Source organism: Emydura macquarii, unplaced genomic scaffold, assembly GCF_026122565.2.
Source record: "Emydura macquarii macquarii isolate MOO-44397 ecotype Brisbane River unplaced genomic scaffold, CSIRO-AGI_Emac_v2 contig_1253, whole genome shotgun sequence".
NCBI classification, from domain to species: Eukaryota; Metazoa; Chordata; order Testudines; family Chelidae; genus Emydura; species Emydura macquarii.
This window is the reverse complement of record NW_027131390.1, coordinates 56,183,273-56,197,219: the sequence shown is the minus strand read 5'-3', so window position 1 is coordinate 56,197,219 and position 13,947 is coordinate 56,183,273. Positions and strand designations below refer to the sequence as shown.

The following is a 13,947-nucleotide window of genomic DNA, read 5'->3' as shown; positions in this document are numbered from 1 at the left end:
TTGGGGAAAACCATCTGATTTCCGCGCATTTTTGTGGCTCCATATTTACTGGTAAGCAGGTTATTGATCTGTTAAACATACTTTCAAATGGTGTGTACCAAACACAACTATCACGTACCCTTTTGTCTTGGAACATTTGTCCCATGATGGTTGCTTGTCTAATGCTTTTACTATGTATTGTGGTGTTATTTACATCAGGTATTTTAGCCATGGATTGACTCCAGTATATATGACAGGTTCTATCTTCCCTACCAGTAAAGATTTCTACTATTCTCTCTTTCGAGGGTAAGGGTTGTGTACCGTGGTATGACAAATTTCTCTCTCTTGGGGAAGGGTTCTTATTTGTACATCGGTATACCTGGTTTGGGAGAATGGTTATCCCAATTACATTTACCTTGTACCAAATCATCCACATTATTATTACAATCGAGGTTTGCATAACACCACTGCTACTAAAACCAAACATACTGTTATCGCAAAAATTAATTGACCCTGGGCCGTATCGAAATTATAATAATTTTCCCACACTCTCCACTCGCTGAATGATTCCGTGTGATTGGATACGACCATGAGTCCCCTCCTAGAATAAGTAAGAGACACAAGATGGATTATTACTTATTCTAAGCTTCAGAGGCACACTGTTTGTTATTAGTGCCCTTCCATTGTTTCAATTGGCTAGAGTGGAACCATTTTACCCAACTATTACCCTTATGATCTTTAATTTCCACCTGGTATACGGTGGGTCCCGCTTTGTTTACAATCGGGTATGGTCCTACCCATCGTGGGCTCAGAACATGACCGGTGTCAGAAAACCACTTATACAGCACCCTGGTGCCTATTTCCCATTCTATGTCTTTAAATGTATTATCTAATTTCTTATTCATGTTTTTGATATTAGCTCCAAGTTGGTGCGCTACTTTAATTTGCATTTCAGTGATGAGCTCCAATTGTTGTTGCACCCAATTTGTCATTTTAACGTTACCTTGAAATTCGTCTGGTGCCACCCCTCCTTGGATCCACCAAGCCTCTGGTGTCCTCATTCTCCTACCTGTAACTATCTCGTGGGGTGTGAAACCATGAGAGGCAATTGTACTTCGGATCGCCATTAGGATTAAGGGGAGATGTATATCCCAATTTCTCCCTGAGCTATTCACCAATTTTCTCATCGCTGCCTTGAGCGTGCGATTGGTGCGCTCAACCAACCCCGATGACTGAGAATGGCCTGCAATATGCAGCTTCCAATTAATCCCCAGCGCTGTACTTAAGTGTTTAATGGTCTCGCCAATGAAATGGGGACCTTGATCCGAGTCAATAACGTCTGGTATGCCAAATCGTGCTATGGTTTCATTGAGGAGCTTTTTAGCGGTAGTTATTGCTGTGTTATTCCTTGTGGGGTAGGCTTCAACCCACTTCGAAAAGCTGTCTACTATAACCAACACATACTTGAAGCCACGCGCTGTTGGAGGCAGCGGTCCGATATAGTCCATTTGTATTCTTTTCCAGGGTCCTACTACTTCCTGGTGCATTAGTGGACCTTTAATTATTTTGGCATCCGCATTGTTAGCGGCACATTGGAGACAATTGTTAATGGTCTCGGAGATGTCATGATTTATTGTGGGCCACCAAGCAACATTCAATATCCTTGATTTTACTTTGTCTATGCCGAAATGGCCTTGTTGATGTGCCAACCGGACTAATTCGTTCCTCAATAGCGTAGGCATGACTACCACAGGAAGCTCTTGGTCCTTATGTTTCACTAACACAAAATCATTCTTTCCCTTATATATATTCCATGATTTAAAGTGACCTTTTACTAATAACTGTTGTATTTCCTCGTCCATTGATTGTAACGTTACCATATCTGGAGTGTATGGTTCTTTGTTTTCCATTCTAGCCTTGCTTCTAGTCGTGATGCACTGCGGGATCTTGTTCATATACGGTCTCTCCCAGAGTGTATCTTCTGTGAATGTCACGGCTTCCTTTGCTAAAAGGTCGGCTTTCCTATTTAGATCATGGAGTTCAGTTTTTGCCTTTGAATGGGCCTTGATTTTACACAATTGCACATTACCCTTTAAATTTATGGCCATATCCCATATATATTGGAAGTGAATAGCGTGTTTGACTAGCTTCCCATCTCCTGATTTCATTTCGTTTTGTAACCACACCGGTAGCCAATCCGTTAAGGCTCGAAGCACCCAGTCTGAGTCCGTGATGATAATTGCTGTGGTATTTGGCTCCAATGTCTCCATCACGGCTGCTACTGCGATTATTTCCGCCAGTTGTGCAGATGGTGGCTTGACTCTGCCTTGTATCGTATCTTCAGATCTAATCCTGATTGCTCCATATCCTGCCTGTGGAGTTCCATTTATGTAATAAGAACTTCCGTCTGTGGCCCAAATAATTTCTTCTTCCAAATTTATGTTCTTATCTTTGATTACAGTGAACGGTGATGTAATACCAGTCGTTATTTGGGACGGAATCGGACATTGGTGATCGGTTCCTTGTATGAGCAACGCATATGGTGCCAATACATTATTGCTAGGTTCGGTCGTGGAAATATCTCTGTTAATCAGGGCTTACGTCCATCCTGCCAGTCTAGGGCTACTTATCCTGCCACTGTTGATTTTCCCAGTTAGCACGTACTTGGTGGGAGTGTGTCTTGTTTTGAGTATTATCGGCGAGAGTCCTATTAGATATTCCCAATGGGCTAAGGCCCACACTAATGCTAGAACCTCCCTTTCACATGCCGAAAACTGCTCTTCAACGCTGTTTAAGTTGCGTGAAGCATATGCGATGACTCTTTCAATTTCGTTTTGATTCTGTGCAAGGATGGCACTCTGTTGCTCCTAGCTGCAATATAAAAGGTTTGGACGGATCCGGATAGGCCAGGGCTGGTGCCCTCATCAATGCCTGCTTCAGATTTGTAAACGCATTCTGGTGATCCTCACTCCATTCCCAATCCGCGTCCTTTTTTAATAATTTGTACAGTGGTCTCGCCAAGGTGGAGTATTGGTGTATGAAGTCTCTCGAAAAGCCAGTTAGGCCAAGGAAGGATCGCAAAGCGCTGACATCTGTGGGCACGGGTAGTCTGGCGATCAGTTCAACCCGCTGCGCATCCGGGCTTCTACCCTCGATACCTAGGGTCACCCCCAGGTACGTCACTTGCGTAGACACCAACTGCGCCTTCTCCGGGTTTATAATGAAACCCGTTTCGTGGATCTTCTTTAGTACATTATCCAATACTCTCAGGTTGTCAGCTTTAGTCTTGGTCATTATAAGGATGTCATCTACATACGATATTACATGATCTCTGTCTTTGAATTCTTTCCACATTCCCGCTACGTTTTTGTGGCATATTGTGGGACTGTTGTGATATCCCTGTGGGAGCCTAGTAAATGTAAATTGCTCCTCATTGAAAGTAAATGCAAATTTATGCCAGCAATCTGGATGTAGTGGAATGCTGAAGAAAGCATTGCCTAAGTCAAGGACCGAAAACCATTTGTTACCTTCACTAATCTTGGACATTATATAGGGGAACTTGGCTACTACCGGTGTCATCTTAGGAGTGATTTTATTAAGAGCCCGGTAGTCTACAGTCATCCTCCAAGACGTACCGTCGGCCTTTTTAACCGGCCATAACGGGGCGTTACAAGGGCTACTGATGGGCACTACTACTCCTTGGTCTGCTAAAGTTTTTATGGTATGATGGAGGCTTGCTTGCGCCTGCAGTGGATATTGGTACTGCCGTTGGGGTTTCGGGTCGGGACCTGTCACCATTATTGTTTCATTAATTTTCCCACATTGTAGTTTATGTAAGGAAAATGCCTTAATCCATTTTTGTGTTACACATTCGATATCCTTCTCCCAAGTGGGCAGTTTCAATTCTCCTGGACCTTTGATGGCGCTGATCCTACAGGTGTTAGATATATGATATGGGATCAAATCCCCTCCTCGACTCCATAAACATCTATTTGGAATATCGATGATGATACCTAATTTGGTAAGTATGTCGTTTCCTAGGATGCCAATTTCACCTATGTCTTTTATCCCAAAGGATGCGTAACCAATTGTATTCCCAATAGTGTATTTTAGTTTTTTAGTGAAAGGAACTAACGATGTCCCACCATTAAAGCCTTCTAGTTGTTTCCATTGCTGTATAGGCCATTGATGCGGCTTTGTTTTACCTTTATCAGTGATTATTGAAGCTGCTGCTCCCGTGTCGACCAGCATTTTCGTTTTATGATTACCGAAATCCCCCTGTATGATGGTCTTGATTACTGGTCGCCCCCACTGGTCTTCTTCCAATTCGGTGATCTCTTTGATGGGCGCCAGAGGGACTCGGCTCCTTCATTGGAGATTAGGTCTGGATCTTTTATCATTGGAACTGGAGCCTTGTCCGTTTTCATGTTTAGTGAGGAGGTAAATCAATTCCTGTATTGGCAAGCCATCAATCTTGTCAAACTCTTCATACTTGAGCAGGCGCTGGAAGATTGCCCTCCTTAATGCTGCCTTTTCCTCCCAATTGTTTCCACCAGATCGTTGATTAGTTGTTCCATCATTACTTCTCCTCATGTTCTTGTTATCCAAAGATGAGCTCCTGCGAGGGCTGCTATCGTGCATCTTCTGGTTACCGTATTTTCCCTTGGTGACTGCTGGTGTATTCACCTGGTTTATTTTGATGTTGCCCTTGCGCCGATAGGTGTCGACAAAGGTTCGGTCATTCTTGCTATCTGGAGATGTTCCCATATTTTTGTTGCCTCTTGCATTTGGTGCATTACGGTACGGCACTCGTCTCCCGTACGCTTCATCATGCAAGTTATGCACTGTCCTCACCTTTTCTTCTATCTCCTGGAGTGTCAGTTCAGTTGGGTCTATGGCACTAAGTGCCAGCTTCATGGCTGGTGCCAAACCCCGCACAAGCTCCTCACGGAAACCTGGGGTATCCATGAAATTGGCCCCTGATAATTTATACAACAGCTTTTTCCTTAAAATGTATTGTTCCGGTCTTTCATGATTTTGTTGCCGCTCATTATAAAAAAGACCTATAATGCTGTAGCCAGGCTTATAAAATTGTAAGATTCTTATTAAAAATTCATTCATGTTTGGCAGAGCTCCTAACTGAACGTCGGCAGGGAGGCTGGCAAATTCCTCCTGAGCCATGCATTCTCGGGTCAAGGCCACCGCGTCATCCACCTGGAGGTACAGGGTTTCCCCCACCCTCGCAAGCCAATTGATGACCGTGTCCCGGCACAAAGGGCCCAAGGTCTTACCCATCGCTCTGGCCTGTTCTGGGGAATAGCTCTTCACTTCTTGACGAGTGATATCGTCTTTCCCCGGTCTTTTGACAATGGTAGTTGTTAATGGGTTAATCGGTATTTCATCAGTTTGATCACTGGGAGCTGAGGGATTTACTTTATCCCAGAAGTTAGGACAGTAATCGGAATCATAGTCCTCAGACTCCAGTGATTCATTTGAACTATACTGCTCATTTTTAAATGTCACCTTTCGGATAGGGGTTGCAGCGGGTTTGCTATTAAGCAATCCCCTGGCTTCCCTTAATTGTTCTTGTAGCTGCGCCATTTGTTTTTGGCACTGTCTGTGGCTCTCCTGATTCACCGAGGTAGAAGCCTCCTTTAACTCAATTAATAATCGCTTAACCGCAGCCTGAGAATCTTTCAGATTTTCGGTTAATTTTGTTAACTGTTTTTCTTTTGATTTTAGATCTTTAATAGTGGCGGCTTCCCTAGCCTCCAACCTTTCTATGTGTTTACTTTGAGTTAGTTCTCTTACTGCAGCCCCCTCCTCGTTACGGCGGCGGTCTGCATTACCGTCTTCAATGGATTTTTCCAAGCCGCGCACTCGCGTTTCACTAGCAGCGAGTGCTGTGGTTTTTTCACTTAATTTTTCCTCCAAATTACCCTTAGCAGTTTCCAATGCTCTAATTACTTTTACCAATCCATAAAACATTGATCTCTTTTTCAATTTCTTACTAGGTTTCGGTTTTTGCGTTACAAAGTCCTCCCATCTACTAATCAATTCTTGCATAGGGGCTGATTCCCCGAAATTAATACCTTCCCACATATTGCAACTTTTGGCGAAATCAATGAAGTCACGCTCAAACTTTGTTTTATTATGCAGCTCCCTCCTGCTTGCTTCCTTAGATGATTTTGCTTTCAGGTCCATGTTACTTTTGCAGTGCCCGTCTATTAAGCACTACCACCTACGTTACTTTTTTCTAATAGCCACTCGAGAATCTACTTTTAACCCTTTTCTACTCGAGTGTGCTGCTCAACGGTTTGAACGGCAGCTGTGCCAATTCAAAGATGGTGGCTTTCGCCCCACAAACGGTTTTTCTTGTGGAGAGGGGTTAAATCCTCCACAACAATCAAAGATGGCGTTTCCCGCCTTACCAACGGTTTCACTCAGTGATGAGGGGATGCCCTCAGCACTGTCCCACCAACGGCGATCGCTCACCGCGATGCCTTTTCCAAGGGCGGATTTTCGGTCCGGACTCCCTTGTTCAACTGGCGGTTTACTGCTAAGAGGTTTTCGGCCTCTTGCTACGCCTATGCGGCTCGAGTCACCACGCTCGTTCCACCGCTGGATGCCGGGCCTACGGGTATCTGTGTCCCGAACCAGACTTACTCCGTTCTGGTTCCCTGAGGTTTTCGGCCTCTCCCCAGTTTCCTCCCGCCAGATCCTGGAGGCTTTCGGCCTCTCCCCGAACGGTTCAATCGGCCGGGCAGTCTCTCCCGCCGATCCCCAGCTCTGTTGGCCTTTTTGGGCTCGCAACAGGCTCAAGGCGCGATGCCTTTCAATGGTTCCCAATGCCAGTTTAATAGGGTCTTTGCCCTCTTCCCGGGGTAACGAATCACGCAGCCGGGGGTTTTCGGCCACACCGACTACGGGCTTTCACAATTACAGTGCAGATGTTGTACGCGGAGGGAAACACAGATTTAGGCGTCCCCAAATCAGTGCTCCTTATGGGATTGTAGAGGTTCGTGGAGTTGCAGGGGCAGACGGCGCTGACGCGGGATGGGGCGGTCTCCCAAAGGGGGTGATCAGATCCCTCTGTGAGCGCCGAGGGTCCCTCCCGCGCAGTGTGGACTGCTTGTGACCGGCTGTTTTAAAACAATAAATCCCAGGGAATCCGAATTCAATTGGTGATCAGAGGATCCAGCCTCTAACCACTTATAATTTTAACTAGAAAAGTCCTGCCGTGGTTGCCAATTTGTTAGAAGCTCCGAGTGACAAGAGATCACTTCAGAGAGCAGGTACCCCTTCCACCATGCGATATGGTGTCCCTCGCGGGCTAGTTAAAACTATGGACACAGGTATTTTCCAAAACAGATAACAAATTTATTGGGGGGAGGTAAACAGGGTCACAATAAGAGGTTGGGTTGTACCCAAGGTCCCAGATATATGTTCCCAGGCCACCCAAGTGTCTCTGGTCTTGAACAGTCTCACGCTCTTTTCTTCACCAAGTGGTGTTGTCGTCTACGGTCAGTCACATCTGCTTCTCCTCCTGGTCCGCAGCCCGTCTGCTTCTCGTCCTGGTCCGCAGCTCGTCTGCTTCTCGTCCTCGTTCTAACCCTACCCTTCCTACAACCAGATCTTTTCTTACCCTCTCTCCCTCGCGTTCGCACTGCAGAGCGGCAGCAACCAACTGTCGTCAGACACGATGTTATATAGGCTGCTTGGAACCCCTGAGGACCAATCCGATTACAGGGATTTCCCGCTCTAGCTGTGGGTCTGCACACGGCACCAAAGGCCTTTGCGCACGACCCTTGGGTTGTGCACACGGCACACAGCCTTTGCGCACGTCCCTTAAGAGACATGTGCTACTCTCCTATTGGTCACTTAACTCTATCTATGTAAATAACTACCGGGTATGATCTAACCTACTACTATGAACTATTGACCCCTTCAAGGTGACTGACAGGGGCTTGCCCAGTCAGGGGAGTCTCTATTGTCTAATATGAAATGAGGGGACTTAACTATGTACAAGGGGAGAGGGGCAGTATAAGGGCTATGACACACGGGTTACAAGGAGGCCCATTGCTCACCCTATGAAGCGAGTTGCAACCAGGGAACCAACCTGCCTGGGGCATCCGCTAGCGCCTCGACGGATCCACGGAGAGCCTCGACAGGGCAGTGCCCAGGGGTCCCTAATATATCCCTTTTCCCCTAAACCCTGCAATAAGCTTCACCTAACAATAGGTGATGTGTATCTCAATCCACTGAAGGATTGAGCCTTAAGACTTGTTTTCTGTTAGTCTATTGGCAGTTAGCTAGGGACCACCCCAATAAGCTGACGTTAGTTGTTTAATGCTATAGCTAGCCCTTAGCTGGTTTAAACTGGTTCTGCGATCAACCTACTTCTGCTTTCCTCCCGAGGTTATGTCTAGGTCATTTTGGGCCTACCTATTATTACTTATGCTAACTCAGGCCTAGTCTTGCCACTCATGCTACCCTCGTGTTACAATATTCTTCCGCTCCTTACAAATACTGAGTAGAATCTCACCATGCACTAATGTTTAATTTCCAGAGATACTCCAGCAACTTACCTGGTGAGAGAACAGCAACAGTGCCCTCAGAGAGGTCCTTTGTCCCTCCCTCCCCCACTATTAGTCACTACCTATGCCTTCCATCAGGGTTGGTCATTGTCAGGACCTCAGGGTACATAGCCAGTAGAACACCTGGGTGTCCAGATGCCATATCCGTGTACTGGCACTCAGGGCGGTGCAGTGGGCCCACTGATGTATTGGCCATGCCTGTGCCATTGTATTGTATAATACAGGTGCACACAAACACCACCACTGCAATGTACTGCATCAACAAACAAGGGGGAGTGCATTCCCAGATCCTATACACAGAATCAAAAAACTCAGGCTTTGGTGCATTCACTATCACATCCACCCAGTAGCTGTATACCTAGCGGTGGAGGAGAATGTACAAGCACCCTCATTCAGCAGAAAGTCTCAGGACCAACATGGATGGCCACTGAAACAAACAGTAGCTTCATCACTTATTCACAAGTGGGGCCCAATCATTGATCAACCACTTGGAATCCAGACAGAACGCGTAACATAAGAGCACGCAGACAAAAGATCTCTTGCTGATGCATTCCTCCTGAACTGAAGCAGTCATCCGTAATTTCTCCTATCCCCTTCCCTTTTTTACCAGGGTCATGAAGTTCAAATCAGATAAAGCCAACATCATATTAATAGAACCAATGTGGCCTTGCCGATACAAGAAGCCAGATCTCCTGCAGGTTACCAGAAAACCAGCACTTTGGCTTTATCTGTCTCCACACCGTTGCTCAACAAAACAGGATTCTGCATCTCAATCCAGAGATACTCCATCAAGCAGCATGGAGGATAACCTACTGAGTAGTGTGAATCATTTCTGTTCTCAGAGGGTTCAAGCTGCTGTCTTTCAAATCCAGAAAGAATTGTACCCTGACATGTTATAAACAGAAATTAAAACAATTCACCATTTGGGCCAATAGTAAAGGAGTAATTCTATCTCAAGATGGAATATCTGCAGTGTGTGGCCTGCTCTATACTGCCTCCAGCAGTTGACGAGAGCTGTAAGATAGCTTGCATATCTTCCATTGATGTACTTACATTCACGTAGTATGGTGTTTTCATGGTGCTACGTTGACGGGAGATTTCCTCCCGTCAACGCAGCCTTACTCCTTTCGGGGAGGTGGATTACCAGCATTGACCAGAGAGCTCATTTGGGATTGATTTGAGTGGGTCTCCACAACCCGCTCAATTGATCTCGCTGCATTGATCGTCACAGAGCTGGCAGTGTAGACATACCGTTAGACTACTCTCTACATTTAAAGCCTCAGGGCTTAGTCTACTCATCCCCGAAGGTTCTTTTCGCGCTATATTTGCCCACCACAGTTTAAGGACAAATCTCTCTTTTTTCACTCCATTCATGAGGTTCTTTCAGGATATATTAGTAAATGCCCCCCTTTTTCCTCCCCCATTTGAGAGCCTCTATCCTCTTGGGATTTAAATCTTGTACTAACGGAGTTAATGGGTCAGTCCTAAGAACCTCTCATCTATAGAGCATCTGTCTAATGAAATTGTCTTCCTACTAGCTGTTGTACGTGCTAGGAGGCTGAGTGAGCTCAGGACTGTGATTGCCACTCCACCTTAGAAAGCAGTGCACAACGTCAAGGTCATAATGAGACTTCATCCTATCTTTATGTGCAAAATAGTCTTGGATTTTAATTACTGAGTACATCATCTTCCTAGTAGTCTATCCTAATCCCTATGTCCTCCCAAAGGAATCTTGTCTACTCACTTTAAAAGTAAAGAGAGCACTCTTTTTCTACCCAGAAAAGACTACATTCTTCAGAAAAATCAAACTGATTATTTATTGCTTACAAGGAGAGATGTAGGTGGGAACCTGTTAATAAGCAGACTTTCAGTGCATGGGAATGTATAGAACACTTGCTTTTTAGCCAGAAATCCAGCACTTCCTGGCTTAAAGACACGCTCCACAAGAGCCACAACAGCTGCAATTTCATGCCTTAAGCAAGTACCTCTGGTAGAGAGTTGCAGAACAGTAACTTGGAGTCCTGTTCACACCTTTACCAAGCATTACTTCTTGGAATTAACAATTAGTTTTGATGCCCAGTTTGGGAGAGCAGTGCTACATTCCATATTTAACTAGAACTAGTTGTTTACCTTTCTCTGCTGGGATACTGCTTGCTAATCTCTCGCAAGTGGAAGTGCACAAAAGTCCTTGATGAAAGAGGGGTTACTTCAAGGAATGGTTGTTCTGTGAGAGTTGCCTCTTTGCAGTCATACTACTGGCCTAATTTTCTCTCTGCCTCAGATTTCTGTTCTGCCTCAGGATTTGGGTCTGAGAGAAGGAGCTGAGGCAGTTATGGGAGAGGGTACATTCCGTTATATATTATAGGGCAATGAGGTCTCTTTCATGCATATCCCCTCCCCAATGAGCAGTTTTTTCAAGCCGTTTTACAGGTGTTCTGTATCACAGAAGTGTAAATGCAGAGGTAATTAAAGAACTAGAATTACTGGTATAAGTAAATGTCATAGTTAATTAACTGCACTTGTATCCCTTCTTCATGTGGGGCAAGGACATCCACTTTTCAGCTCCTCAGCTGTCACGTCTTGAGCAGAAAACCCAATCTCTCCTGATCAGCAGTTTTCCCAGGCTGCAGGCTGCACAGTTCCCTGTCTACATTGTGTGAATTCCCTAGCACAGTGTTTCTCAAATGGGGTTCTGCGGAACCCCAGGGTTCTGTGGGCTGAGTTGAAGGGTTCCATGAAGAAGCGGAACCGCGCCGCCGAAAGTAACAAAAATTGGGTGCCGCCAAACAGCTGTTCGCGTGCCGCCGAAAAGAGGAAGATTTCCTTGACTTTTCGGTGGAGGGTATGGCATGGGCGCGCAAGGGTTCCGGGGGGAAATAAAATTGAGAAACACTGCCCTAGCAAGTCAGACTGCCCAAGTATGTCTGTTTTGCTTTCTGATCAAGACTGAATTGCCCACAGTTAAGTTATCATACACAGCTTTTTCTAAGCAAGCATATTTATTCTTAAGGTAAAAGCATTACAGAGAAAACATTAGAATAAAAATCTACATACATGCTGATAAGCTTACGAGAGATCACACACAACTCCAACAAGGGCTGTAGCAGGTAGGTGCTCAGTATTTCAAACTCCACCCAGGATAGGGTTTTTCTGTAGTCACAAGTTCCTGGGAGCTTTTATTCAGAAAAAGCACACCCACGAATCTGAATCACTCATTTACACAGTTTGGGTCTTTGATTTTTGTGATTCTAGGAACAGGTAATCGCCAGACAAAGGCTGTCTCCTCTAGGCAAAATTTCAGAAAGCTGATATTTTGCATAACTGGAGGGTGTAGATTTGCATATACCTCTCCCAAGAAATTTCTTGGGAAACCCACCTAACTTTTCATCCCATAAATTCATTCTTCTCTGGTACAATGTTTCAAGTAGTCCTTTGAAGCTCATAACTCCCCCTATAGAAATTACATAGAATTCCACAATACATGAACTTTGCAACTTAATACAATGGACTCCAAAGCTACTTAAAGATAATTCTGTAAAGTTTTTCAAGGATGTTGCAGGATTTGAATACTGTACAGTAAATAATGCCTACACCACATATTGAATAAGGAAGATAAAATAAACCATTGGCAGTAAGCACCATCCATTCTGGGTGCTGGATGAGGCATGAAACCTATGGAAAAATAGTATGTGATCATGTAATCAAAAACTGTATCATAATGCATACGTGCCAATGGGTCAAATTAAGGTTGCACAGGCAATTTAATTCTAGTATTCTCTAACTTTAGAGAGCTCGACTATAGATTATGTATAGCTGCTTGTGATAATATTTCAATAATTAAATGTGCAATATTGCTTTTAGAGTAGAACGTTTGCTTAATCACATACTTGAGCAGTACTAGAAATCTCTTAATTCATAGGATCAAATTAATCCCTGCTCTGAGCACTAAAGTAATTGGGACTTGTACCCACTTTAAACCTAATGGGCCAAATTCTTTCCATGTCTTAAGTGAAACTAAATTAGAATTAATACTTTTGTTATAGTTGGGTGTAAAGGATCCCCTGTAAGGGGCGGTGCCAGTGGCTCTCCCTCGGTGTCAATCTCTGAGGGAGGCCACACCTCCTGGCGCCTACGCCCTTCAGAGAGTCCAAATTAAAGGGGCTGCCTCCGGCCCTTAGTAGGGTTAACCTTGGGTTTGGGTTACCCCTTAGGGTTAATTGTCTCTAGCCCTTCAATAGGACAAGCAAACAGTCTGTGGCCCGGCCCTCGGCAAGGTGGGCAGGCAGCAGGGAACAGCCTTCAGCCGGTCAAGGCAATAGTCTCGGGCCCAGCTCTCTGGCGGGGCAGGCCGGCAATGTGGGAGGACAGTCTATAGTCCCCCAGAGGGGCGAGGAAACAGTTTCAGGCCTAGCTCTTAGGTAGGACAGGCCGACAATGGGGGACACAGTCTTGAGCCCTTTCCAGGGTAAGTAAATAGTCTATAGCCTGAGAGGGCGAGGAAATGGTCCAAGGCCCTGGCCCTTGGGCAGGGCAGGCAGAAGGGAAGCAGTCTGTAGCCCTCAGCAGGATGAATAGCTAGTCCACACCCAGCCCTTCAGCAGAACATGGCAGGCAGACAGGGACAGGCTCTGGCCCTCAACAGGTGTTCACCCCTTGGTCAGGGTAGAAAGGGGGTAGGGAGACACAGGCCCACCTGTCTCCACTGCATCCCAGCCCAGGGCCCTGTCAGTGACTGGGTGTCCCATCACTGGGTCAGCAGGGCTCTGGCCAAAACACGCTGACTCAGAGCGAGTGCAAGCTCAGCCGGACCATAGTTGGCTTCCCTGGGCTTCTTCTAGAGTACTCCTAGAGTACTTGGTCTACTGAGCTGTACCCTGGTTCCTTGTCGCTTGAAGGCAGATTCGGGAACTGTTCAGAGTCCTCTGCAGAAGACAGTTCCTCTAGATCCCAGGGTCCGTGTGTCTCTTCTGGCTCACCAGGGGATGGCAGCTCAGGTATCTCCTCCAGGTCCTCAGGGCCCCAGGCAGCTCCGGTAGCCTCTCCTCTAAGTCGTAGGATCCGGGGGTCTCCTTCGGCTCGTGCGGTTCAGGCAGCTCCTCCAGATCCTCAGGGCCTCACGCCATGGGTAGCTCTGGCAGCCTCTCCTCCCAGTAGTGGTCAGGTGCGGCCATAGGCTCAGGCACCATGGCAGAGGCGTCCTTCTCCTTCAACTGCTCATCTCTGACTGAGCAGGCAGGCCTGGGTTTTATAGGCCTAGCCCCGCCTACCTGCTTCCGGTCAGGTGTTGTATTCCTGGGTTCCACCCCCTGGGGGAGTGTCTATCTGAGGGAGGCCACACCTCCCGGCTACATTGGGGTAATAAGTGTTCCTA

The 13,947-nt window shown here is 46.0% G+C and overlaps 1 protein-coding gene across 3 annotated transcripts in view; it reads left to right on the top strand.

The window, feature by feature from the left end:
* FAM117B (family with sequence similarity 117 member B) overlaps window positions 1-13,947 on the top strand; it is a 97,636-nt gene that overhangs the window by 42,147 nt on the left and 41,542 nt on the right. The window lies entirely within an intron of this gene.